The sequence below is a fragment of the Ceratotherium simum genome, chromosome 7 (genome assembly GCF_057802395.1).
Source record: "Ceratotherium simum simum isolate JZ-2026a chromosome 7, ASM5780239v1, whole genome shotgun sequence".
Taxonomy (NCBI): domain Eukaryota; kingdom Metazoa; phylum Chordata; class Mammalia; order Perissodactyla; family Rhinocerotidae; genus Ceratotherium; species Ceratotherium simum.
In genome coordinates this window covers 85,182,024-85,208,805 of record NC_141906.1, presented here as the reverse complement: position 1 = coordinate 85,208,805, position 26,782 = coordinate 85,182,024, and positions in this window count along the sequence as shown.

Here is a 26,782-nt window from a genome sequence, read left to right as displayed (position 1 = left end):
GAAATGAACCATGAAAAAAAAACTGGGAAAGTGACAAAAATGTGGAGATTAAACAACATGCTACTGAACAACCAATGGATCATTGATGAAATTAAAGGAGAAATCAAAAACTATCTGGAAACAAATGAAAATGATAACATGCCATATCAAACCATATGGGATGCAGCAAAAGCGGTCCTGAGAGGGAAACTCATAGCGATACAAGCCCACCTTAACAAACAAGAAAAAGCCCTAATAGGCAACCTTAAATTACACCTAACAGAACTAGAAAAAGAAGAACAAACAAAGCCCAAAGCCAGCAGAAGGAGAGAAATAATAAAAATCAGAGCAGAAATAAATGAAATTGAGACCAAAAAAACAGTAGAAAGGATTAATGAAACAAAGAGTTGGTTCTTCGAGAAGATAAACAAAATCGACAAACCCTTAGCCAGGCTTACTAAGAAAAAAGAGAAAAGGCTCAAGTAAATAAAATTAGAAATGAAAGAGGAGAAATTACAATGGATACCATGGAAATACAGAGGATTATAAGAGAATACTATGAGAAATTATATGCCAACAAATTGGACAATCTAGAAGAAATGGATAAATTCTTAGACTTATACAACCTCCCAAAATTGAACCAAGAAGAAATGGAGAATCTGAATAGACCAATAACAAGTAAAGAGATTGAAATAGTAATCAAAAACCTCCCAAAAAATAAAAGTCCAGGACCAGATGGCTTCTCCAGTGAATTTTACCAAACATTCAAAGAAGATTTAATACCCATCCTTCTCAAACTATTGCAAAAAATAGAGGAAGATGGAACACTTCCTAAATCATTCTATGAGGCCAACATCACCCTGATACCAAAACCAGACAAAGACAGTACAAAGAAAGAAAATTACAGGCCAATATCGCTGATGAACATTGATGCAAAAATCCTCAACAAAATATTGGCAAACTGAATACAACAGTACATTAAAAAGATCATACACCATGATCAAGTGGGATTTATACCAGGGACACAGGGATGGTTCAACATCCGCAAATCAATCAACGTGATACATCACATCAACAAAACAAAGAATAAAAACCACATGATCGTCTCAATAGACGCAGAGAAGGCATTTGACAAGATACAACATCCATTTATGACAAAAACTCTCAGTAAAATGGGAATAGAAGGAAAGTACCTCAACATAATAAAGGCCATATATGACAAACCCACAGCCAACATCCTACTCAACGGGGAAAGACTGAAAGCCATTCCTCTGAGAACAGGAATGAGGCAGGGCTGCCCACTCTCACCACTCCTGTTCAACATAGTACTGGAGGTTTTGGCCAGAGCAATTAGGCAAGAAAAAGGAATAAAAGGAATCCAAATAGGTAACGAAGAAGTGAAACTCTCACTATTTGCAGATGACATGATTGTATATATAGAAAACCCTAAAGAATCTGTTGGAAAACTATTAGAAACAATCAACAACTACAGCAAAGTTGCAGGGTACAAAATCAATCTACAAAAATCAGTTGCATTTCTATATGCTAATAATGAACTAACAGAAAGAGAGCTCAAAAGATAATAGCATTTACAATTGCATCAAAAAGAATAAAATACCTAGGAATAAATCTTACCAAGGAGGTGAAGGACCTATACAATGAGAACTACAAGACATTATTGAAAGAAATCCATGATGACATAAAGAAATGGAAAGATATCCCATGCACGTGGATTGGAAGAATAAACATAGTTAAAATGTCTATATTACCTAAAGCAATCTACAGATTCAATGCAATCCCAATCAGAATCCCAATGACATTCTTCACAGAAATAGAAAAAGAATACTAAAATTTATATGGGGCAACAAAGACCCGACTAGCTAAAGAAATCCTAAAGAAAAAGAACAAAGCAGGAGGCATCACAATCCCTGACTTCAAAACATACTACAAAGCAATAGTAATCAAAACAGCATGGTACTGGTACAAAAACAGACACACAGATCAATGGAACAGAATTGAAAGCCCAGAAATAAAACCACACATATACGGACAGCTAATTTTCGACAAAGGTGCTAAGAACATGCAATGGAGAAAGGAAAGTCTCTTCAATAAATGGTGTTGGGAAAACTGGACAGCCACATGCAAAAGAATGAAAGTGGACCATGTGCTATCGCCATTCACAAAAATTAACTCAAAATGGATCAAAGACCTGAAGGTGAGACCTGAAACTATAAAACTCATAGAAGAAAATATAGGCAACACACTATTTGACATTGGTTTTAAAGGAATCTTTTCGGATGACATGCCTACCCAGACTAGGGAAACTAAAGAAAAAATAAACAAGTGGGACTTTATCAGATTAAAGAGCTTTTATAAGACAAATGAAACCAGAATCAAGATGAACAGACAACCAACCAGCTGGGAGAGAATATTTGCAAAACATACATCTGACAAGGGGTTGATCTCCATAATATATAAAGAACTCACACAATTGAACAACAAAAAAACAAACAACCCGATCAAAAAATGGGCAGAAGAAATGAACAGACACTTCTCCAAGGAAGAAATACAGATGGCCAATAGGCACATGAAAAGATGCTCAACATCACTAATCATCAGGGAAATGCAAATCAAAACAACACTAAGATACCACCTCACGCCTGTTAGAATGGCTATAATCACCAAGACAAAAAACAACAAATGTTGGAGAGGATGTGGAGAAACAGGAACCCTCATACACAGCTGGTAGGAATGCAAATTGGTGCAGCCTCTATGGAAAACGGTATGGAGATTCCTCAAAGAATTAAAAATAGAGATGCCCTATGATCCAGCCATCCCACTACTGGGAATCTACCCAACGCACCTGAAATCAACAATCCAAAGAGGCTTATGCACCCCTATGTTCATTGCAGCATTATTCACCATAGCCAAGAAGTGGAAGCAACCTAAGTGTCCCTCAACTGACGATTGGATTAAGAAAATGTGGTATATATATACAATGGAATACTACTCAGCCATAAAAAAAGACAAAATCGTCCCATTTGCAACAACATGGATGGGCCTGGAGCATATTATGTTAAGTGAAATAAGCCAGAAAGAGAAAGACAAACACTGTATCATCTCACTCATATGTGGAACATAAACCAACACATGGACAGAGAAAACTGGACTGTGGTTACCAGGGGCAGTGGGGGTGGGGGGTGGGCACAAGGGGTGAAGGGAGTCATATATATGGTGATGGACAAACAAAAATGTACAACCCAAAATTTCACAATGTTAGAAACCATTAAAACATCAATGAAAAAAAAAAACGTTTTGGAAAAAAAAAAAATATTTACTGAAAGTTAAAAATCTCTTAGAAAATTGAACTAAAATATCAGCTATATTTAAATAATTTTTATATTTATTATTTTTAATTTGTATTGTCCTTTTAATTTTAATAGATAATTTTTAGCATCCCAATTTCCCACTTTAATTTTTCTCCACTTTCCATGGTCAATCGTTCTAAAGTGTTTTTTGTACATCCTTTGATTTGTAGTTGTTCCTGCATGTATTGCTGCTTGTATGGATATATTAATTATTTACACACTTGCTATGATTGTAGATCTTATTACAGTCTTGCCATTTAAGATGTAAACATGTTATTATGTCAGTAATTCTGTAGATTATTCCATGGTGCCTATGTTTTCTTCTAGTGTTCCTGTAATTTTTTTTTTCATTTTAATCTCCGTTTCGTCAAGAATTTATTATAAGTTTGCAAAATGGATGAATCTTTCATTTTTCCAAATGACTAGCAGATTACTCCCAAATGTAAATCTTTCCTTATTAATTTGAAAAGATCTTTATCATATACTAAATTACCATGTATACTTGTGTCTGCTTTTGGATTCTGTATTTTATTCCATTGCTCTGTCTAACCAGATCCAATTTGCAATAGAGCTTATACTGTGCCAGATACAGTTCTATACTCGTTACATGTGAACTCATTTATCATCCTCATAACATTATGAGCTAGTGCTCTTATCCCTCTTTCACAGATTTAGGAACTGAGGCAGAATGAGTTTAGGTGACACAGCAGTAAGTGGCAGATCCAAGATTCAATCCCTGGTGACAGAGTTCCGAAGCCTGTACTATTAACCTCTGTGCTATGTAGTATATACTTTAATATTTTGTAGCCTCTTATACGGAAAATTAGTTTGATACAATGTTGGCCTCTAATTACACTACCAGCAAGTTATCCCAAAGATCTTGGAATAGAAAGGCTCACAGACCAACTTAAGATACTCAAATCACATGGTTCATTAATTTAAATTTAAAGCACATGGTGAGAAGCAAAAGTGAGAGATGGAGTAGGTTAACACACTTAGGATAGAGTGCCAGTGGACAGAAGTCCACTGCCTGAGTCCTGCTAACAGTGTGGTTATGAGGAACCAAAGAGGCCCGATCAGAAGGAAGGTACCTGGGACAATGTCACTCACTTTCCCTGTAGGAGAGATGAAGTGGCAAAAATGGAGCTGTAGTTCTCCATTTAGCCTGCTGAACAGCTATGGGTTTTATCTATGTTTCTTGATTAGAGGACCCCTAGGGCCAGAATGTCACCAGTGGGTGAGGGAATTAGGACCTCATAAATATCACATGCTTCATATACATTTAATATATCATGAAAATTCAGGCTTATGTACAGGATTGGGACTTGAGTGGGGTGTATAGGGTACAAAATTTAAGGAGGTACTTACTCTCCGAGTGTCATAAATATTTAGTTTATGCTTGGTCCTTCTGTCCCTTTCTATGTTCACACACATATGATGTACCTTCTTTATCCAAGGCTAACAAATCTCACAGGTGACTACTATATCTGTGCTTAACACATCTTGTGAGTTTTATCCTTTCTATTTGTTTTATTTTCTATAGTAGATCCAAATATTCTTAAACAATATAACAAATGCACGTTACATAGTTCAAGTCTGTGTCTTTGTTCTTCTACTTAAAGAGTTTTCCTGATAATTCATTTATTATTCCTGATGAATTTTAGAATCACTTCATCAAGTTCATCAAGTTATAATTACATCATCCCACTTAAGCAGAAGGTATTTAAATGCTGTTCAATATTCCTCTTCTGGGGCCTGAAAAAATTAGAAAGTTTTCTTCTCTGCACAATACCATGCTTGAATTTTTGTTCATTCATTAAGTTACCTAATATTTATTGAGAAAGGGGCAGAAACTTTCTTGAAGAAATAATGGCTGAAAACTTTCCTAATCTGGAGAATAAAACAGACATCCAAATCCAGGAAGCCCAAAGAGTTCCAAATAAGATGAACCCAAATAGACCCCCACCAAGACATGTTATAATTAAAGTGTCAAAAGTTAAAGACAAGGAGAGAATCTTAAAAGCAGCAAGAGAAAAACAACTTATTACATACAAAGGAACCCCCATAAGACTATTAGCAGATTTTTCAGCAGAAACTTTGCAGGTCATAGGAAAGTGGCACGATATATTCAAAATGCTGGGAAAAAGAAAAAACTGCCAACCAAGAATACTCTACCCAGCAAAGTTGTTCTTAAGAATTGAAGGAGAGATAAAGAGGTTTCCGGACAAGCAAAAGTGAAAGAAGTTCACCACCACTAGAATGGGCTTACAAGATATGTTAAAGGGACTTCTTTAAGCTGAAACAAAAGGGCACTAGTTAGTAAAGGAAAAACATGAAAGTATATATCTCATTGGTGAAGGTAAATATATGGTAAAATTCAGAATAACCTAATATTGTAAAGGTGGTGGGTAAATGTCTTATAAAACTAGCATGAAGGTTAAAAGAAAAAATAGTAAAAATAACTGTAACTATAATAATTTGTTAAGGGATACATGAGGTAAAAAGATGTAAATTACGACATCAAAAACATAAAATGTGGGGAAGGGGTAAAAATGTAAAGCTTTATAATGTGTTCAAATTTAAGTTATCAACTTAAACTATTATAAATATAAGTTGTTTTATATAAGCCTCATGGTAACCACAAAGCAAAATCCTAGGGTAAATACACAAAAGGTAAAGATAAAGGAATACAAGCATACCACTACAGAAAATCATTAAATCACAAGGAAGAGAGCAAGAAAAGAAAAAATGAACAAAGGAATCACAAAACAGCCAGAAAACAATTAACAAAATGGCAATAAGTCCACACCTATCAATAATTACTTTAAATGTAAATGGACTAAATTCTCCAAACAAAAGACACAGAGTGGCTGAATGGAAAACAAAAACAAAAACAAGACTCATCTATATGCTGCCTACAAGAGACTCACTTTAGATATAAGGACACACACAGACTGAAAGTGAAGGGATGGAAAAAGATATTCCATGCAAACGAAAACTAAAAGAAAGCTGGGTTAGCTATACTTACATCAGACAAAATACACTTAAGACAAAGACTGTAATATGAGACAAAAAGGTCATTATAATGATAAAGGGGTCAATTCAATAAGAGGGTATAACATTTGTAAATATTTATGTACTCAACACAGGAGCACCTAAATGTATAAAGCAAATATAAACAGACCTCAAGGGAGAAATAGACAGCAATACAATAATATTAGGGGATTTTAATACCCCACTTTCATCAATGCATAGATCATCCCGACAGAAAATCAATAAAAAAAATTGGCTTTGAATGACACGTTAGACCTGATGGACTTAACAGAGACATATACGGGACATTCCATCCAAAAGCAATACAATACCCATTATTCTCAAGTGCACATGGAATATTCTCCAGGATAGATCACAGCCACAAAACAAGTCTTGATAAATTTCAGAAGATTGAAATCATATCAAGCAGACTTTATGACCACAATGGTATGAAACTACAAATCAATTATAAGAAGAAAACAGGAAAATCACAAATATGTGGAGATTAAACAACATGCTACTGAACAGCCAATGGGTCAAAGAAGAAGTCAAAAGAGAAATCAAAAAATACCTTGAGACAGATGAAAATGGAAATACAACATACCAAAACTTATGGGATGCAGCAAAAGCAGTTCTAAGAGGGAAGTTCATAGCACTAAATGCCTACACCAAGAAACAAGAACCATCTCTAATAAAGCACCTGACTTTACACCTCAAGGAACTAGAAAAAGAAGAACAAACAGTCCAAAGCAAGTAGAAGGAAGGAAATAACAAAGATCAGAGGAGAAATAAATGAAATAGGGACTAAAAAGAACTGAATAATGAAATAGAGACTAAAAAGACTAAATAGATCTTAGGAATGATCAATGAAATTAAGAGGTGGTTTTTGAAAAGAGAAAATTGACAAACCTTTAGCTAGACTCGCCAAGAAAATAAGAGAGGATTCAAATAAACAACATCAGAAATGAAAGAGAAAACGTTACAACTGATACCACAGAAATACAAAGGATCATGAGAGACTATTGTGAAGAACTATACATCAACAAATTAGGCAACCTAGAAGAAACAGATGAATTCCTAGAAACATACAACCTATCAAGACTAAATCATGATAAAATAGAAAATCTGAACAGACCAATTACTAGTAAGGAAGTTGAATCAGTAATCAAAAACCTCCCAACAAACAAAAGTGCCAGGACCAGATGGCTTCACTGGTGAATTCTATGAAATCTTTAAAGAACTAATACCAATCATTCTTCAACTCTTCCAAAAAACAGACAATGAGGAAACACTTCAAATTCATTTTACAAGGCCAGTATTACCCTGATTGCAAAAGCAGACAAGGATGCCACAGGAAAATAAAAGTACAGGCCAATATCCCTGATGAAGATAGATGAAAATCCTCAACAAAATATTAGCAAACCTAACTCAACAGTACATGAAAAGGGTCATACACCATGATCAAGTGGGATTTACTCCAGGGATGCAAGGATGGTTCAACATCCACAAATCAATCAACATGATACACCACGTTAACAAAATGAAGGATACAAATCATACGATTATCTCAATAAATGCAGAAAAAGGATTTGACAAAATTAAACATCCATTTATGATAAAAAAACAAAGTGAATATAGAGGGTTCATACATCAACATAATAAAGGCCATATATGACAAGCCCACAGCTAACATCATACAACAGCAAAAAGTTGAAAGCTTTTCCTCTAAGTTCGAGAACAAGGATATCCACTCTTGCTACTTTTATTCATAATGGTATTGGAAGTCATAGCCAGAGAAATTAGGAAAAAGAGTAAAATGTATATCACCACATACCTGTTAGAATGGCTATTATCAAAAAGACAAATAATAAGTGTTCACGAGAATGTGGAGAAAAGGGAACCCTCATGCATTGTTGATGGGAATGTAAATTCGTGCAGCCACTATGGAAAACATTATGGAGGTTCCTCAGAAAATTAAAAATAGAACTACCATATGATCCAGCAATGCCACTTCTGGGTATTTATCCAAAAGAAAGAAAAACACTAACTCGAAAAGATATATGCACTCTTATGTTCATTGCAGTATTGTTTACAATAGCCAAGACATAGAAGCAACCTAAGTGTCCATCAATGGCTGAATAGATAAAGAAGATGTGGTGTATATATATATATATATATAATGGAATATTATTCAGCCATAAAAAAGAGGGAAATCTTGCCATTTGCAACAACAGGGATGGACCTTGAGGGTATTATGCTAAGTGAAATAAGTCAGACAGAGAAAGACAAATACTATATGATCTAAAACAATACAAAACAAACACACAAAAAAACTCATAGATATAGAGAACAGATTGATGGTTGCCAGAGGCAGGGGTTGGGGGGTGGGCAAAATGCATGAAGGTCATCAAGAGGAAAAACTTCCTGTTATAAAATAATTAGTCATGAGATGTAATGTACAGCATGGTGACTATAGTTAATAATACTATATTGTATATTTGGAAGTTGCTAAGAGAGTAGATCTTAAAAGCTCTCATCACAAGAAAAACTATTTTTAACCGTGTATGGTGATGGATATTAACTAGACTTATTGTGGTTATCATTTTGCAATACATACAAATATAGAATCATTATGTTGTACACCTGAAACTAATATAATATGTCAATTATACCTCAATAAAAAAGACAGACAATAAAAAAATAAAAATAAACAGTTTATAGAACAAAAATAAGGAATGAGTCATTTTAATATCTGAGAGAAAAGCTGCTCAGACAGAGGGAACTGCAAGTGCAAAGGCCCCGAAGCAGGAGCACCTTGGTGTGGTTGAGAAACAGTGAGGAGGCCAGTATGGCAGAAGAGACCTAAGTGTGGGAGAGGATAACAGGAGGTGAGATCAGAGAGGTGACAGCGAGGCTGGATCATGTTGCACTCTGGAGATCAGTGTTTAACTTTTGCTCTGAGTAAGCTGGGACATCTTTGGAGTATTTTGAGCCAAGGAGTGACATGATCTGACTTGCATTTTAACAAGATCTAACTGCCTGAGGCAAGGATAGGAAGGAGACAGGACTCTCTTGTGCTAAGTGAGAGATGATGGTGGTTTGGACCAGAATGGGAGCAATGTAGATAGTGTGAAGTGGTCAGATTCTCCACATGTTTAAAATGTACAGCTGATGGGATTTACTAATTAATTAGATGTAGAGTGTAAAAGAGAAAGAGGGGTCAAGGATGAACCCAAGGTTTTTGCCTTAAGCGAAGTGGAAGGATGGAGTTGCCATCGACTGAATGGAGATAGCTGCAGGAGCTCTGTTTGCCCATGTGAAGTTTAACACCCCTGTTAGACATCCCAGTAGAGATTTGCAATAGGCAATTCACGGGGCAAAGGCAGGGATGTGAACTTGTAAGTCACAAGCATATAAGTGGTATTGAAAGACATGAGACTGGATCCAAAGATCACCTTGGGAATGGGTAAAGATAAATAAGACCACAAGTCCAAGGGCTGAACCATGGAAGGTAAGGCAAATGACAAAGAACTAGCAAGTGTAACTGAGGAGAGGAAACCACAAAAGTAAGGCGATCAGATGAGGGTGCTGTCCTAGAAGACAAGTGAAGAAAGCATGTTGAAGAGAAATGAGGGGTCAACTATGTTGAATGATTGGAGAGTCAAGTAAGGTGAGGACTAAGAATTGATCATTGAATTTAGCTGCAAGAATGCTTTTAAAAAGGAAGTTTAATGGAGGGATGAGGGCAAAACCCTGAATGAAATAGTTTCCAGAGAAAACGGGAGGAGAAAAATTAGATAAAGTGAGTATAGATGTGTGGACTTTTTTCTGAAAAGGAAGGAGCAAATGGGATCGTAGCTGGGGTCCTGGGCTTCTAGTGGTGACTGGTGCCTCCAGGGATAAAAGGCAAGTGGAGTTGGCCCTGCTGTGGAGCACATGGAAGTGCTGAGGAGAGGGGGTCAGGGTCTGGGGCTCCTGCCTGACTCCTTCTGATGGTGACATCAGTCCTCCAGAGGGGTGTCTTTCTCCTAGCACACAGGCACTGTGTGACACTTGCCAATGGCAGCCTGAGTGTACAGCAGCATGTTGAATCTGAAAGGGGCTCATAAACCCATGAAGGAATGGTCTGATCTGAAAGAGTGGACAGAAAGATGGGAGTTGAAAGACACCAAGAGACAGAGACCAGGGGCTGGCCCGGTGGTGCAAGTGGTTAAGTGCGCGCGCTCAGCGGCAGCGGCCTGGGGTTCGCAGGTTCCGATCCTGGGCGCGCACCAACGCACCACTTGGTAAGCCACACTGCGGCGGCATCCCATATAAAGCAGAGGAAGACGGGCACGGATGTTAGCTCAGGCCCACTCTTTCTCAAAGAAAAAAAGGGGAGGATTGGCATTGGATGTTAGCTCAGGCCTAGTCCTCCTCACAAAAAAAAAAAAAAGAGAGAGAGACAGAGACCAGCCAGAAGGGTTTCACTGTCCCTTAATTCCCTGTATTCCAGGTACGACCTGCACTTCTCCTCCCTCTGCCTAAAACCTGGGATTATTCAATTGCCTACATGGCCTAGCACCTCAGAGCTAGTTTAACATGTCAAACAATGTCACCCTTCAGCTGATCCTCTGCTAGCGCAACTGTGCGATCATTTGGAGGGAAGTGAGGAAAATGGAGAAACTTGTTTATTTCTTCGGGGCAGAAATTGTGGGCCAAATACAGTCACAATTCTTGTATCACATTTCAGGCACTGTAGAACAAGTTTTTACCTTTTAAAAAACACGCATAAAGCGGGCAAGCATGATTTCAAACAGGTGAGTTTTAAGCAGGGGCTTTACGCTTTAAACACGCTGGTCCCTGTGCAGGTATGAAGCTCAGCTGCTGCTTAAGAATCCTAGTCACCATCTGTCCGTTCGCTCTGCTCCCAAGGAGAGGGAAAAGCTGTTACATAGTGTCAGGGTCTCAGGTCCTACAGCGAGCAGAATGGCCCCCAAGATGTGTACACCCTAGTCCCTGGAACCTGTGGATATGTTACATCATGTGGCAGTGGGGACTGTGCAAATGTGATTAAAGTTATGGACTTTACCAAGGGGAGATAATCCTGGGTTTCATGTAAGCCCAGTCTAATTCAATGGGTCTCTAAAAGTGGAGGCTTTCTCCAGGTGAAAGCAGAAGAGCTTTGGCAGAAGGTGAGTTGGGGAGATTTGAAGTGTGAGAGCAGGACAGACCAATGCTGCTTTGAAGACAGAGAGACAATGTGATCAGGAACGCAGGGGGCCTTAAGGAGCTGAGAGAGACTCCCAGCTGACAGCCAGCAAGGAAACGGGGACTTCAGTACTACCCGGAAGGAACTGATGCCTGCCAACAACCTGAATGAAGGTAGAAGGGGCTCTTCCCCAGAGCCTCCAGATAACAGCCAGGCCCGTCAGCACCTCGATTTCTGCCTTGGGAGACCCTGTGCAGAGAACCAACTGAGCCCACCTGCCTGGACGTCTGACCCACACATGCTGCCAGATAATAAATGAGGGTTCTTTTAAGCCACTAAGTTTGTGATAATTCGTTACAGTAGCAATAGAACAATCATAAAATTTCCATGTAAGGAATTCTCTTAGCAAGCTCCCCGAACCACCATATTTACTGAAGTAGGTTTATAGATAGCTTTTATTATTTTAAGAAATTTCTTCTATTCCTAACTTGCTAATTTTTATGGAATATTCTGGATCCATTGTGGTAATCATGTGGCTTCTCTTCTCTAGTCAGTGTTATGGGCTGAATTGTGTCCCCCCAAAATTCATATGCAGAAGCCCTAACCCTCAGTACCTCAGAATGTGAGTCTGGAAATAGGGCCTTTAAGACGTGGTTAAGTTCAAATGGGGTTGTTAGGGTGGGCCCTCATGCAATCTGACTAGTGTCCTTATACAAAGACACCTGATAATAGGCTCCAGGGCTGCACACACACAGAGAAAAGGCCATGTGAGGGCACAGCAAGCCAAGGAGAGAGGACACCAATGCTGTGGACGCATGGATCGTGGACTTCCAGCCTCCAGAACTGTGAGAAGTAAAGTTCTGTTGTTTAAGGCACCCAGCCTGTGGTATTGCGTTATGGCAGCACTAGCAGGCTAATATAGTTAGTTAAGTGTTATAAATTGAATTAGATTTCTAAATTTGAACTACTCTTGTAAATTTGAACAAATGGACTACTTTGTTATTATGTATGTTTTTATTCACTGCCATATTCAACTTGATAATATTTTATAGAGGATTTTTGCCCCTATGTTTGTTAAATAAAATTGGCTTACAATTTTATTTTCCTTTACTGAGTTTATTTTGTTTTGATGTCAAGGTTATAAAATGTCAAGTCACATAGCATGAGTGGGGTACTCTCCCTTTTCATTATAATACTTTATATAAGACAGTAATGTATTTCTTAAATGTTAACTACTACTAATGCCTAAAATCTGGTGATCTTTCTGGAGGGCACCCTTATATTCTTTCATGTTATTTTATCTAATTTTCTCCTTATTCTTGGATCAATTTTATGTTTTGTTGAAATTTTTTCATTTTATTTAATTTTTATTTGTGAGTTTTATCTTTAATTTTAATAATTTTTACCTACTTCATTGGTCCTTTCAACCAAAAATTAAAATTTATATCTTAATCATCCCTTTGTTTCTTTCATAATGATTTTCTACTTTTATATTTATTATTTCTTTTCTTCAATTTCTTTGAATTTACAGTGTTTTTCTTGTGCTAACTTGTTAATTTGAACACAACTTATTTCCAATCTTTTTTATTTTCTAATATATGCAATTACAGTTTTACATATCTTTCTTTTTTGTACTCCACTGGGCAGGGCAGTCACAGGGCCAGCCCACATCCAGGGGATGGGAGGGACATCCAAGGATCCGTGGCCATTTATGACCCATTGCATAGGTGAAGTACAGGACAGTGGGAAGTGGCAAGGCCAGGACACAGACCAGATCTGACCAATGATCGTTCCCTTTCTGCCATTCATTACCCTCAGGCCCTCAGGAACGCGTCTGTGTCCACGATGGAAGGGTGTCCTCCAAGATGACTTCTAAGTGTGTATTTTCAACCCCAGCCTCACTTCTTTTTTTTTTTGATTGAGACATAATTGACATATTACGTTATATTAGTTTCAGGTGTACAACATATGATTCAATGTTTGTAAACATTGTGAAATGATCACCACAATAAGTCTAGTTAACATTTGTCACGTACATAGGTACAAAATTTTTTTTCTTGTGATGAGAACTTTTAGGAGCTACTTTCTTAGCAACTTTCAAATATGCAATATAGTATTATTAATTATAGTCACCATGCTGTACATTACATCCCCAAGACTTATTTATTTTATAACTGGAAGTTTGTATCTTTTGACCCCTTTCACACACTTTGTTCACCCCCTCCCCCCACCCCTGGTAATCATCAATCTGTTCAGTGTAGCTATAAGGTCTTTTTTTTTTTTTTAAGATTCCATGTGTCGGTGAGATGATACAGTATTTGCCTTTCTCTGTCTGACTTACTTCACTTAGCATAATGCCCTCAAGGGCCATCCATGTTTTCGCAAATGGCACAATCTCCTTTTTTATGACTGAATACCATTCATTGTGGTCACATCTTCTTTATCCCTTCATCCATCGATGGACACTTAGGTTTGCTTGCATGTCTTGGCTATTGTAGATAATGCTGAATAAACATGTGGGTGCATTTATCTTTTCGAGTTAGTGTTTTTGTTTTCCTTGGATGAATACCCAGAGTGGCATTGCTGGATCATATGGCAGTTTTATTTTTAATTTTTTGAGGAATCTACATACTGTTTTCTATAGTGACTGCACTAATTTACATTCTGCCCAACAGTGCACAAGGGTTCCCTCTTCTCCACAGCCTTGCCAACATTTGTTGTTTCTTGTTTTGATAATAGCAATTCTAACAGGTGTGAGGTGATGTCTCATTGTAGTTTTGATTTGCATTTCCATGATGATTAGTGATGTTGAACACCTTTTTATGTACCTATTGGCCATCTGTTTGTCTTCTTTGGAAAAATGTCTATTCAGATCCTCTGCCGTTTAAATCAATTTTTTTTTTTTGCTATTGAGTTATATGAGTTCTTTATATATTTGAATTTTAACCCCTTATCAGATTTATGATTTGCAAATATTTTCTCCCATTCCATAGTTTGTCTTTCCATTTTGTTGATGGTTTTCTTTGCCATGCAGAGGCTTTTTTTGATATAGTTCTACTTGTTTATATTTGCTTTTGTTGCCTTTGCTTTTGATGTCAAATCCAAAAGATCATCGCTGATGTCAAGGAGCTTATTGTCTATATTTTCTTCTAGGAGTTCTAGCGTTTCAGGTCTTATGTTCATCTTCAAACCATTTTGAGTTAATTTTTGTGTATGGTATAAGATAGTGGTCCAGTTTCATTCTTTTGCATGTGGCTGTCCAGTTTTCCCAACATTTATTGAAGAGATTGTCCTTTCCTATTGTATATTCTTGGCTCCTTTGTCATAGAATAATTGACCACATGTGTGTGGGTTTATTTCTGGGCTCTCTATTCTATTCCATTGATCTGTGTGTCTGTTTTTATGCCAATACCATACTGTTTTGATTACTATAGCTTTGTAATATCGTTTGAAATCTGGAAGTGTGATGTCTCCAGCTTTGTTCTTCTTTCTCAAGATTGCTTTGGCTATTTGGGGTCTTTTGCGGTTCCGTACAAATTTTAGGATAGTTTTTCTATTTCTGTGAAAAACACCATTGGAATTTTGGTGGGGGTTGCATTGGATCTGTAGATTGCTTTGGGTAGTATGGACATTTTAACAATATTAATTCTTCCAGTCCATGAGTATGGAACATCTTTCAATTTATTTGTGTCTTCTTTAATTTCTTTCATCAATGTCTCATAGTTTTCAGTGTACAGGTCTTTCACCTCCTCAGTTAAATTTATTCTTAGGTATTTTATTCTTTTTTGATTCAATTATCAAAGCTTTACATTTCTAGTTGCCTTTTTAGCTCATCATACAAATGTTGATATATGATACTGCCATTCAGTTCTAAATGTTTTTCAAAATCTATTATGATTTTTCCTTGATGCATGAATTATTGATAAGTATGTGCATGTGTCTGTGTGTGTTTTCTCCAAATTGCTAATGCTATTGCACTATGAGCAGAGTCAAGAAATGGGGTTTATATGATGTTGACTTCTGAAATTTGTTAAATCCTCTCCCAAAGCTTACTGTTATGTGATCAATTTTTTTTTGTAGAAGTGGAATTATTGGTGAAAGGTATAAGCATGTTTAGACAACTGTTAACATATTGCCATGATGCTTTAGAAAGCTTCACACCCACCAGCAGAGAATGATAACACTAGATTAAAGAAAATTGTCTGTCTGATATATTGCAATCTAGAATATCTTGGAATGAATAGAATTTTATTTGAATCTTAGTGAGACTGAACAAGATTTCATAAATTCGTTGAGTATTTGTGTCTCATATTTTGTTAATTCCCTGATTGTGACTATTACTAATTTTCCATTGGGTTTTAGTCTTTTATTGATTGATAAAGATTCTACATAAGATTTTTAAGAAATAAACTTTTGGGGCTGGCCCTGTGGCTTGGTGGTTAAGTGCGCGCGCTGCGATGCTGGCAGCCCGGGTTCGGATCCCGGGTGCGCATTGAGGCACCACTTCTCTGTCCATCCTGGGGCCGAGTCCCACATACAGCAACTAGAAGGGTGTGCAGCTATGACATACAACTATCTACTGGGGCTTTGGGGGCAAAAAATAAAATAAATAAAATCTTTAAAAAAAAAAAAAAAAAAAGAAAGAAACTTTTGGGGCCGGCCCAGTGGTGTAGTGGTTAAGTTCACATGCTCTGCTTTGGTGGCCCAGGATTCACAGGTTCAGATCCCAGGTGTGGATGTACACACAGCTCATAAAGCCATGTTGTAACAACATCTCATATACAAAGTAGAGGAAGATAGGCACAGATGTTAGCTCAGGGATAACTTTCCTCAGAAAAAGAGGAAGACTGGCAACAGATGTTAGCTCATGGCTGATCTTCCTCACCAAAAAAAATAAAATAAGTAAACTTTTGTCAAACATGATCAATTTTTGTAAATATTTCAAAAGTATTTGCATTCTCTATTTGATGGATAATGGGTTCTATATATGTCCACCAGGTCTAGCTTGTATAATTGTGTTGTTCGAATCTTCTATACTCTTCTATACTCTTAGTTTATTGTACTGGATCTATCAGTTTATGGGGGAAACATATTAAAAATCCCCACTATTATTGTGGATGTCAATTTCTACTTAAAATTTTGTTGATATTTGCTTTATATTTGAATCCATATTACTTTCCTAGTGAATTATTTTTTTATCATTTCATAGTAACTCCTTCTATCCCTGTTAATGTTTTTTAAGTTGAACTTTATATTCTGAGATAATTGTAGAGTCACATGCAGTTGTAAGAAATAATAGAGAGAGACTCATGGACCCTTTATGCATTTCCTCCAGTGGTAACATCTTGCAAAACTATAGTGCAACATCATGACCAAGATATTCACATCAAGACAGTCAAGATACAGAGCATTTCCATCACCAAAGGGATCCCCCATTGCACTTTTATAGCCACATTCATGCTCCTTCCTACCTTCCCTTAACCTCTGGCAACCACTAGTCTGTTCCCCATTTCTACAATTTTGTCATTTCGAGACAGTTATATAAATGGAATCATACTATATGTAACCTTTTGGAGTTGGCTTTTCTCACTCAGCATAGTCCAGTTGTGGACTATTATGAAAAGATACTTGTGTACAGGTATTTGTGTGAACATAAGTCTTCATTTCTCTGGGATAAATGCGCAGGAGTGCAATTGCTGGGTCGTAGGGTAAGTCCATTTTCAGTTTTAAAAGAAACTGCCAAACTGTTTTCCATTGAAAATCCCACCAGCAATGTATGAGTAATCCAGTGTCTCCATACCTCATCAGCATTTGGTGTTGTCTCTACTTTTAGCACCATTTTGATAAGTGTGTAGTGATATGTCATTGTGGTTTTAATTTGCCTTTCCTAATAACTATGATGTTGAACATCTTGTCACGTGCGTGTTTACAATGTGTATAGCTTCTTTTGTGAAGTGTCTCTTCTTGTCTTTTATCCATTTCTAATTGAATTTTTCTTATTTTGAGTTTGAGAGTTCATTATATATTCTAGATACTAAATTTTCGCTGGAAATGTTGTTTGCAAATACTTTTTCCTAATCTGTAGTTTATTATTGCATCAGCTTAACAGGGTCTTTCGCAGAGCAAAAGCTTGTCATTTTGACAAAGCCCAATTTATCAACTTTTATGGATCACGCTTTTGGTGTTAAGTCTAAGAACTCTTCGCCTAGCCCTAGGTCCTGAAGATTTTCTTCTATGTTTTTTTCTAAAAGATTTATAGTTTTATGTTTTATGTTTAAGTCAGTGATCCATTTTGAGTCTGGCTCCCTGCCCAAAGCCTAACCCAAGCTTTACATTGTCCCTGTTGTCCCAGGGCAGAAACTCAACTCAAACTGGATATTCTAGGGTTTGCATTTTGCAACATCTCTCTCCTAGTATTTATTTTATATTATATTAATAATTAGTATTATAAGTACTAATTATTATATTAGCATTTACATTAGTATTACTAATTCTATTTTATTACTAAATATTATTTTGTATTAGCATTGTGACTACATTGTGAGATGAAAATATATTATTTCAAAGTCCAGAATATAGACAAATATTTACCAATTCTGACTTATCTGGTATCTCAATTGTCACACAGGAGAAGATTCAAGATTTCCAAAAATAAAATACTGTTCAAGAAATGACACCACAGAACACTATGAGGCTCAGTTATAAATAATACATATATTAATGTAAACACTGAACATTGATTTAACCAAAAATCATGATATAACTGTACTGGGAGGATAGGTAGAGAGAAAGACTAAGTGGCTGGATAGAAGAAATAAATTCTAATTTTTTCATATCAAAAAATAAATAGATCTAAAATTAAAAATCATAAATAGGAATTTAAGCATGTTATTTTGAAATCTGGAGATAATTACTAGAAGAAATAGAGGAAAGATTTGAAAATGACTCTTTCTGTAGGAGAGTGGCAAGAGATGGGAAAGAGGGTTACAGTTTTTCATTAAAAGTCTTACAAAACTATTTGACTTTTATAATTATTTACGTATGTAGCTTTAATAACATAAAAATTATTTTTTTAAAAAAGGCAACAAGTTGCCAAAGGCAGTTCTAAACCATGCCGTGCAGTCTTCTGTCTTCGGAACATTGATATTAAGAACAATGGCTACTCAAGTTTTTTCTAAGGGAAATGGACTGGGAAATAAAAGTGGCCACCAGACCGAAGAAGACTGCGTGCTCCCATGCTTCAGTGAACCCGCCTGGAGGCACGTGTGTGCAGAAGGAAACTGCAGCTATCTTGTGGTGAGCTTTGGACATCAGGCTTACTAGTTAGAGCCCACATGCCCAGGAAAGAATGGAATCTGATAACTAGAGCTCTCCACACACATGGGGTTGATGTCAAGTTTAGACGTGGTACCAAGGGTCCCACCAAAGAATTGGTGGCATTGGACAAGAACTGGCTAGGGGTGGACCTGATTTGTCCATAGATAAGCTACAGACCCTTAAGACAGCTTGCATCCACTTTTACGGGGCAAAGGACTCAGTCATCTCTGAGGTTGACATGCTGATACTTGAGACAGAATTTCTATTCCAAGGTGGAGAACGGGGTTCTGAGAGCTGTGGGCCCAGGGGCTGGGGTTGGGGGTTGTTCTGTTTTGGAAGTTAGCTCCCCTCAGAAAGGGCAAGAGCCCTGGACAGGCTGGAGAGGGTGAGGGAGAATGGGGGATGTCTCAGCTCTGGAGCCCGTGGCCCTCTCCCCTGCAAGGTCCCAGCAGAGCTCTCCTACCAAAGCAGCTCTGCATGAACGCGGGGCAGCCACTCTCACGGGGGCAGCACGTGGCACCCAGGACCTATTCCTGAGTGATGGCAAGTGAGGTGACAGAGTCTTCCATGGTGGGAACCAGATTTTAAGCACTTTTATGTCCCTACCCCAGCTTCTCTCCCCACGCCCTGACAAGTGCATACGTGTCCTTCGCACAGCACTCATTCAACAAATCAACAAACATTCGTTTCAACTGAAAATACAAGCCTTAGTCTCGCAGAACTCCACTTTGTATGTGACAGAAAATACTCTATTCGCAAACAACTTCCCCCATCCCGAGAAATGCATGCTTTTAATGAAGGAATTGTTAGGTCAGGAGGGTTCTACAGAAAAATCCTTGTCTTTTAATCAAAACTTCAAATTGAGTTCTATTAATTTCCCAAGTTACTAAATTTGCCAAATTCTTAAAAATAAAGAAATGGCCTGGGGCCGGCCCAGTGGCGTAGCGGTTAAGTGCGCGTGCTCCACTTCGGTGGCCCAGGGTTCGTGTGTTGGGATCCCAGGCATGGGCAGACACGCCACTTGTCAAGCCATGCTGTGGCGGAGTCCCATATAAAGTAGAGGAAGATGGGCACGGATGTTAGCTCAGGGCTAATCTTCCTCACAAAAATAAAATAGATAGATAGATAGATAGATAGATAGATAGATAGATAGATAGATAGATAGATAGATAGATAAGGAAGAGGCCTGTTTTAAGAGTTCACATTTGTTAGGGGAAAATTTTTTAAGTTGTTTCCAGGAATTAGTCAAATCTAATGGAAAAATTAACACAAACATCAAAGATTAAGGTTTTAAAAAGTTAAAATAAAAACCAACTTCTGGGACCAGATTCCTGGTCTAGATTAGTGCCCTGGATAGATTTTATTCAATGATATAGTGGTTACTATCTGAAAAGACTCCATAACTCAGGGAAAAAAAAAAAATCTCAGATAAGAAAAGGAATTGTGAAAGCATTCATCACCTTAGAAATCCTTCAGTACCTTCCTCACTCCACGCTTTTTTTTTTTTAAGACAATTTTTTCGGAGCAGTTTTAGGTTCACAGCAAAATTGAGAGGAAAGTAGAGATTTCCTATACACCACTGCCCTCTTCCACTGTCAACATCCCACCAGAGTGGGACATTTGTCACAGTTGATGAACCTACACTGACACATCATAACCACCCAAGGTCCCCAGGTGACCTTAGGGTCACCCTGTGTTGTACATTCTATGGGTTTAGACAAATGTATAATGACAGGTATCCACCATTACAGTACCATACAGAGGAGTTTCATTGCCGTAAAATTCCTCTGTGATCCACTTACTCATCCATCCCTCCCCCCAGCCCCTGGCAACCACTCATCTTTTTACTGTCTGCATAATTTTACCTTTTCCAGAATGTCATAGAGTTGGAAACATACTGCATGCAGCCTTTTCAGATTGGCGTCTTTCATGTAGTAACATGTATTTGTTTCTTCCATATGTTTTCATGGCTTGATAGCTCATTTCCATCTCATGCTTTCTCAAAGAAATATATATTAACCTATTCAATATGCAAACAAAATCTCATCCTCTTAATATCTGGACTATTCACTGTCTAATTCCAATTTAGGAACAAAATTTCATAAATATTTATTTTAGCTTAATATTCAGCAGAGTGTTACAAAGTAAGTTGACAAGTATGAGAAATGTCATGCATCTATAGCTACAGCTCGGTAAAAGAAGAAAGAAGGAAGGGAGAAATAAAGAAAGAATGAGAGGGAGGCAGGGAGGAAAGCCAGAGGGCATTTTCTTGGTTTCAGCTTTCTCTTGTTGTCTAAAACACAAAATAGGAGAATCAAGTTCCCTTGAAGAAGTGAAATACCAAAATATAGGGAAATTAAGACTACTTTTATTCTTCGTTACCTTGATTCCTGCCTTCCTTCAGTCTATTCTCCACAAAACAGCAAGAACGATCTTAAAACATAGATTAAATCACCTCATTCTTTCCCCTGTATAAACCCCTCTGATGGTTTCTCAGAGCACTGAGAATAAAAACCCAAATGACTTATCTCCCCCAAAAGGCCCATAGCCCTGTCTCTGCAGGACTACCAAGAGCTTATTTGGGCCTAGGTTAAAAACAAAAAATTCTGGATGATTTGTTTGATAGTCACCATAGTTAAGCTTGAGCTGCTTTCTGGATGACCAGACTCCAATAATCCATATAGACGGTGCCCCCTCACTCTCAGCCCCTGCCTATCTCTCCTGTGACTCTCCTCTAAGTACAGTCATGTGCCACATAACGACGTTTCGGTCAACAATGGACCGCATATACGACAGTGGTCCCATAAGATTATAATGGAGCTGAAAAATTCCTATCGCCTAGTGACATCACAGCCATTGTAATGTAGTGCAATGCATTACTCACATGTTTGTGGTGATGCTGTGCAAACAAACCTACTGTTCTGCCAGTCATATAAAAGTATAGCACATACAATTATGTACAGTACACAATACTTGATAATAAACGACTGTGTTATTCGTTTATGTATTTACTATATTATACTTTTCATCATTATTTTAGAGTAAAAAGTTATAGTAAGCTAAGGTTAATTTATTGTTGAAGAAAGAAAAACTTTTTTATAAATTTAGTGTAGCCTAAGTGTGCAGTGTTGATAAAGTCTACAGCAGTGTCCAGTGATGTCCTAGCCTTCACATTCAGTCACCACTCACTCACTGACTCACCCAGAGCAACTTCCCATCCTGCAGGCTCCATTCCTGGTAAGTGCCCTGTACAGGTGTACCATTTTTTTTATCTTTTATACTGTATTTTTACTGTAACTTTTCAATGTTTAGATACACAAATACCATTGTGTTACAATTGCCTACAGTATCCAGTACAGTAAGATGCTGTGCAGGTTTGTAGCCTAAGAGCAATAGGCTATACCATACAGCCTAGGTATGTAGTAGGCTATTCTATCTAGGTTTGTGTAAGTACACTCTAGGATGTTCGCACAATGACGAAAATGTCTAATGACATATTTTTCAGAATGTCTCCCTGTCATTAAGCGACACATGACTGTACCTCCCTCCAGCCATTCAAATCTGTTTTTGCTTGCTCACACACTTTAGTCTCTTTTATGATTTGGAGGTGCTACATATGCTACCTCCCAGATCTGGAATGTTCTCCCTCCCACCCTTCAAATGGCTAGTTCCTAGGGCCTCATCTCTACATTATTCTATTCCTAAACTAGCTCCCTCCCTGCCCCTCATTTTCTCTTTCCCAGTCCTTTGTTGTTTCTTTCATAGTACTTAAAATTTAAGTGATTTCCTTTGTCTATTTATTTTTTTCACATCTGTCCCTGACAACAAGGGCAGTATCCAGTCAGCTAGTACATCACCTGGTACATTATAGGCTCTCAATAAATATTTGTTGAGTGAACACATAATTTAGGAAGCCACTTAATGAAAGTAGAGTCCTCCTGAATCAAGAAAAACAACATCAGTGATGAAGAGGAAGAAAGCACTTAAGAATGTCGGGAAAAGAAAGCACAGTTTGGGGATCAGTAAGTGGCCAGGGACTGTCTTTGATGACTTGAAAAAAGCAGTCATTTAGAAAAATAAACTTTGATCTTTGTGAAAAGATTCATCTTCCCTTAGTCTAGAGAAGCAGACATGCTTCCACAGGGCTGTGATGGAAAGTGCCTCAAGCCCTTCCACCAACTTCTGATACCGATGCTTTGCCCTGGAGGGTATCATGCATGCTAATGTCACTCATGAAAGGAGATAGTAATAAAAAGTTATCAGATTGTAAAGGACTGCATGCTTAGATGCTTCAGAAGACAGCCCTATGTACATATTGGTGACCCGTAGTTTTAGGAACTGAGGATCTAGAGACTAGAATTGACATAGTTGGATCCTCCGTGCATACAAATCATGACGATCACAACACCTGTAACTCAGATGAGGTTGAGTTTTAGTTTATGATAAGAGAATTGTCCAGGGAAACCCAAATCAAAGTGTTTATAGCTAAGAAAAAACTGATGGCAAGATAGATAGAATTCTTTCCTTTTTGCCCACAGATACCCCTTAAACACTATAAAAAGAGAAGCCTGTGGTTTTGTCCTGTCACAATGACTCTATTAATGATATTTCCTGGTCAACAGCAGAGAATCTGTGGTGAAGCTCAAACATGATTCTAGCTTGGGACAGGTAGTTTGAGTCTAGAGAAGGACCAGAAACCCAGGTCAAGTTGAAGAAAAGGAGTGAACACAACTTCAGCTATGAAACACAACTTTCAGCTATGAAAATACTAAATATTTAGAAGTTCAATGACACACTAAAACACTACGGTGCCCCAAACCTCCCCAAATACTGCCGCCACTATCCTTACTGAAGAGGTGGCAGGTCCTCAGACAGCCAACAGAAGATGGCTGGTATGGTGCTTGCCAAACAATCAAAGATGTCCCACAAATGCATAAGAGTGAGTAAGATCAATTACAGATGATTCTTGGGAAAAATAATTCTGGAACATAGCTCTTTCTCACAGGAAAAGATATGCTGGATTTTCCTCTCAAGGGGGAACCTGTAAGTCCAACCAGAGTGCCCTTTGAGTGAGCAACCACCTGGCATTGGATCCCAAGAGTTCTTCTGAGTAACAGATGGTCATGTGACACAGCGGGAAGAAGCAGAGAGTGGGGAAATTTTAGAGCATCAGATAAGTGCATCTGGACTTAAGCTTCCATTCCAAGGATATTGGTGGGTCAGATGAGAGAGATGAAGTCAAATGGGCATAAACTGGCAAGACACTAGAACAGAATTTAGTGGGAGCAACAGATGGAGCAAAGGGCAGTGACTAAGGTCATTTCTACAAACAGAACCAGCCTTGAACGTCCTGGGGAGTCTGGCTGACAGGGTTGGGGTTAGCTGTCTTAACATTTTCTTTGGCCACCCTTAACTCCAACAATTCTAACTTAATTCCACAAAGTCTGAAAAAAAGAAAATTTCAACAGAGAAAATTCTTCTATTTTATTTACAATAACAGTAATCAAGCAATCCATCCAAAGTTCAGAACAATGATGATACTAGAGAAAGAATATGACACAGTATTAAGGGAGAATTAGCAAAACTTAGAAAACTAATTAAATTAAATAAAACTAAATTGATAGATTTCTACAAATAGTTAACTCAATTACTATCTAATTACAGGATTTGGTTAAGGCTCTCTAATGTACCAATGTAAATGAAACTCTGCAAGCAGTTCTCTTTGAAAATTAACTGGGTGGTTTAAAGAAAGAAAAAAAAGTCTTTAAAACAAGAAAGTCACAAGAATACACAAGTATTTAGTAAATCTGCTAATGATGTAAGTAATGTCGTATTAAATGGTCATTAGAACTGTCAAAGTAATAAAGGGTAGCCAAGAAAAAATAAACAAAAAGGAAAGCCTACTGAACCTGGTGTCAGAAGTCCTAATTTCTAATACTGATTTCTCAGTCTGCTAATTGGATGACTTGAGGTAAGTCCCTTAATTTCTTTGGGAATTTTTTTTCCTTGTAATTAAGCTTAGTTATGTCAGTCTATTCTATTTTTGATTGCCTACTATATGCCATGAACTTTTTAGGACAATGGGAAAGCACCAATGAGTAAAACATAGCTGCATTCTATGAGTATGATAAGTTAAAACACTGCATTACATAGTGATATATACAGTGATGGAAATATATCCAAAACGAAAAGTCTGTTGTCATTTGCTATGGACTGAATGTTTGTGTCCCCCTAAAACTCATATGTTAAAACCCTAATCCCCAGTGTGATGATATTTAGAAGTGGAACGTTTGGGAGATAATTAGGTCATGAGAGTGGAGCCCTAACTAATGAGATTAGTGCCCTTATAAAAAGAGCCATGAAAGAGACAATCTCTCTCCTCCATGTGAGGATACAGCAAGAAGGCAGCCACCTGCAAAACAGGAAGTGGGTCCTCACCAGATCCTGAATTGACAGCACCTTGATCTTGGACTACCCAGCCTCCAGAACTGTGAGAAATAAATGTTTGTTTTTAAACCACCCAGTCTATGGTATTTGTTATAGCAGGCCAAGCAGACTAAGATAGTCATTCATACAATAGACGTTTTATGAACTCCTTCAGCCCCTAGCATTGCATTAGTCCGATCTCTTGCCAACACTGCAACAAATGCTGGTTTTGAATATAGTAAGTCTTCAGCACTTTCCTGGTTGTAGCATCATATTAAATATACTGTCCAAGGAGAATAGTTAGAAGATGGCAGCATAGGAGGATCCTGAGCTCGCCTCCCCCCATGAACATAACAAACCTACAACTATGTGTGAAATAATTTCCTCTGAGAGAGATCTAGAAACTGGATGAAAACAACCTCCACAACAAGGAAAAATACAGAGAAAGGTGGAAGAGGCAGAAATACACACCCTAGGAAAAGAACCACACCCTAGCAGAGGTACTTCATGGGAGCATCTCAAAGGTATGGAGCTTTTCCCAGAGGAGTGGGAGACTCAACCTACACATTAGGCACTCCAGCCCTTAGCTCCAGCACAAGAGAGATGAGACCCCAAAATACCTGGATTGAAAACCAATGGGGAATATGCCCAGGAAAACTATAGAACTTCAGGAAAAGGAAAGCATGCTCTTAAAGGGACCACGCACAGACTCACTCAACCTGGAAACCAGAACAAAAACACCAGATAGAAAAGTGCATAGTCCGCTGGTAAAAGAGACTCACTTACTGAGCTCCAGGGTGAGCCCTGGAGGGGAAAGTGGTGGCTGGGGCCCCTCCCACAGGGACTGAGACACTGGCGGCAGCTATTTTTGTGACCTAGTTCAGCCATGCTAACATAGATGCTGGCAGGTGCCATTTTGGAATCCTTCCTCTAGCCCGTTAGTGCAGGAGCCTGCCTTACCCACTAGATCACCTGAGGCAATCTGGCACAGCCAAGTAGCACAGGCAGCCCACAGGGACCTGCCCCACCTACCAGTGAGCCCACAGCAGACTTGCACCACTGGGCTGCACACCCAGCCACACTGGGGCACCTGCCCCACCCACCAGCACACCCCAGGCAGTTGTGCACCACCTCATTGCATAACCAGCCTACACCAGAGGCCTGCCCTGCCCAAGAGTGAGCTAGGCTAGGCCACACACTCAGCCACAACGGGGTCCTGCCCCACCAACCAGCATGCTGAGGCAGTCATGCACTGCCAGGATTCACAGCCAGCCCTCACTAGATGTCTTCCCAGCCAAGAGTGAAACACCAACAGCTGTGCTGCCAGGTCGTACACCCAGCTGCACCAGGGGCCTGCCTCACCCACCAGAGAGCCGGCAACAGTCCCAGGCCACACAGCCAGCCACAACGGGGGCCTTCCCTGCCCACCAGTGTGCCCGAGGAAGTTGAGCGCTGCTGGGCCAGGCAG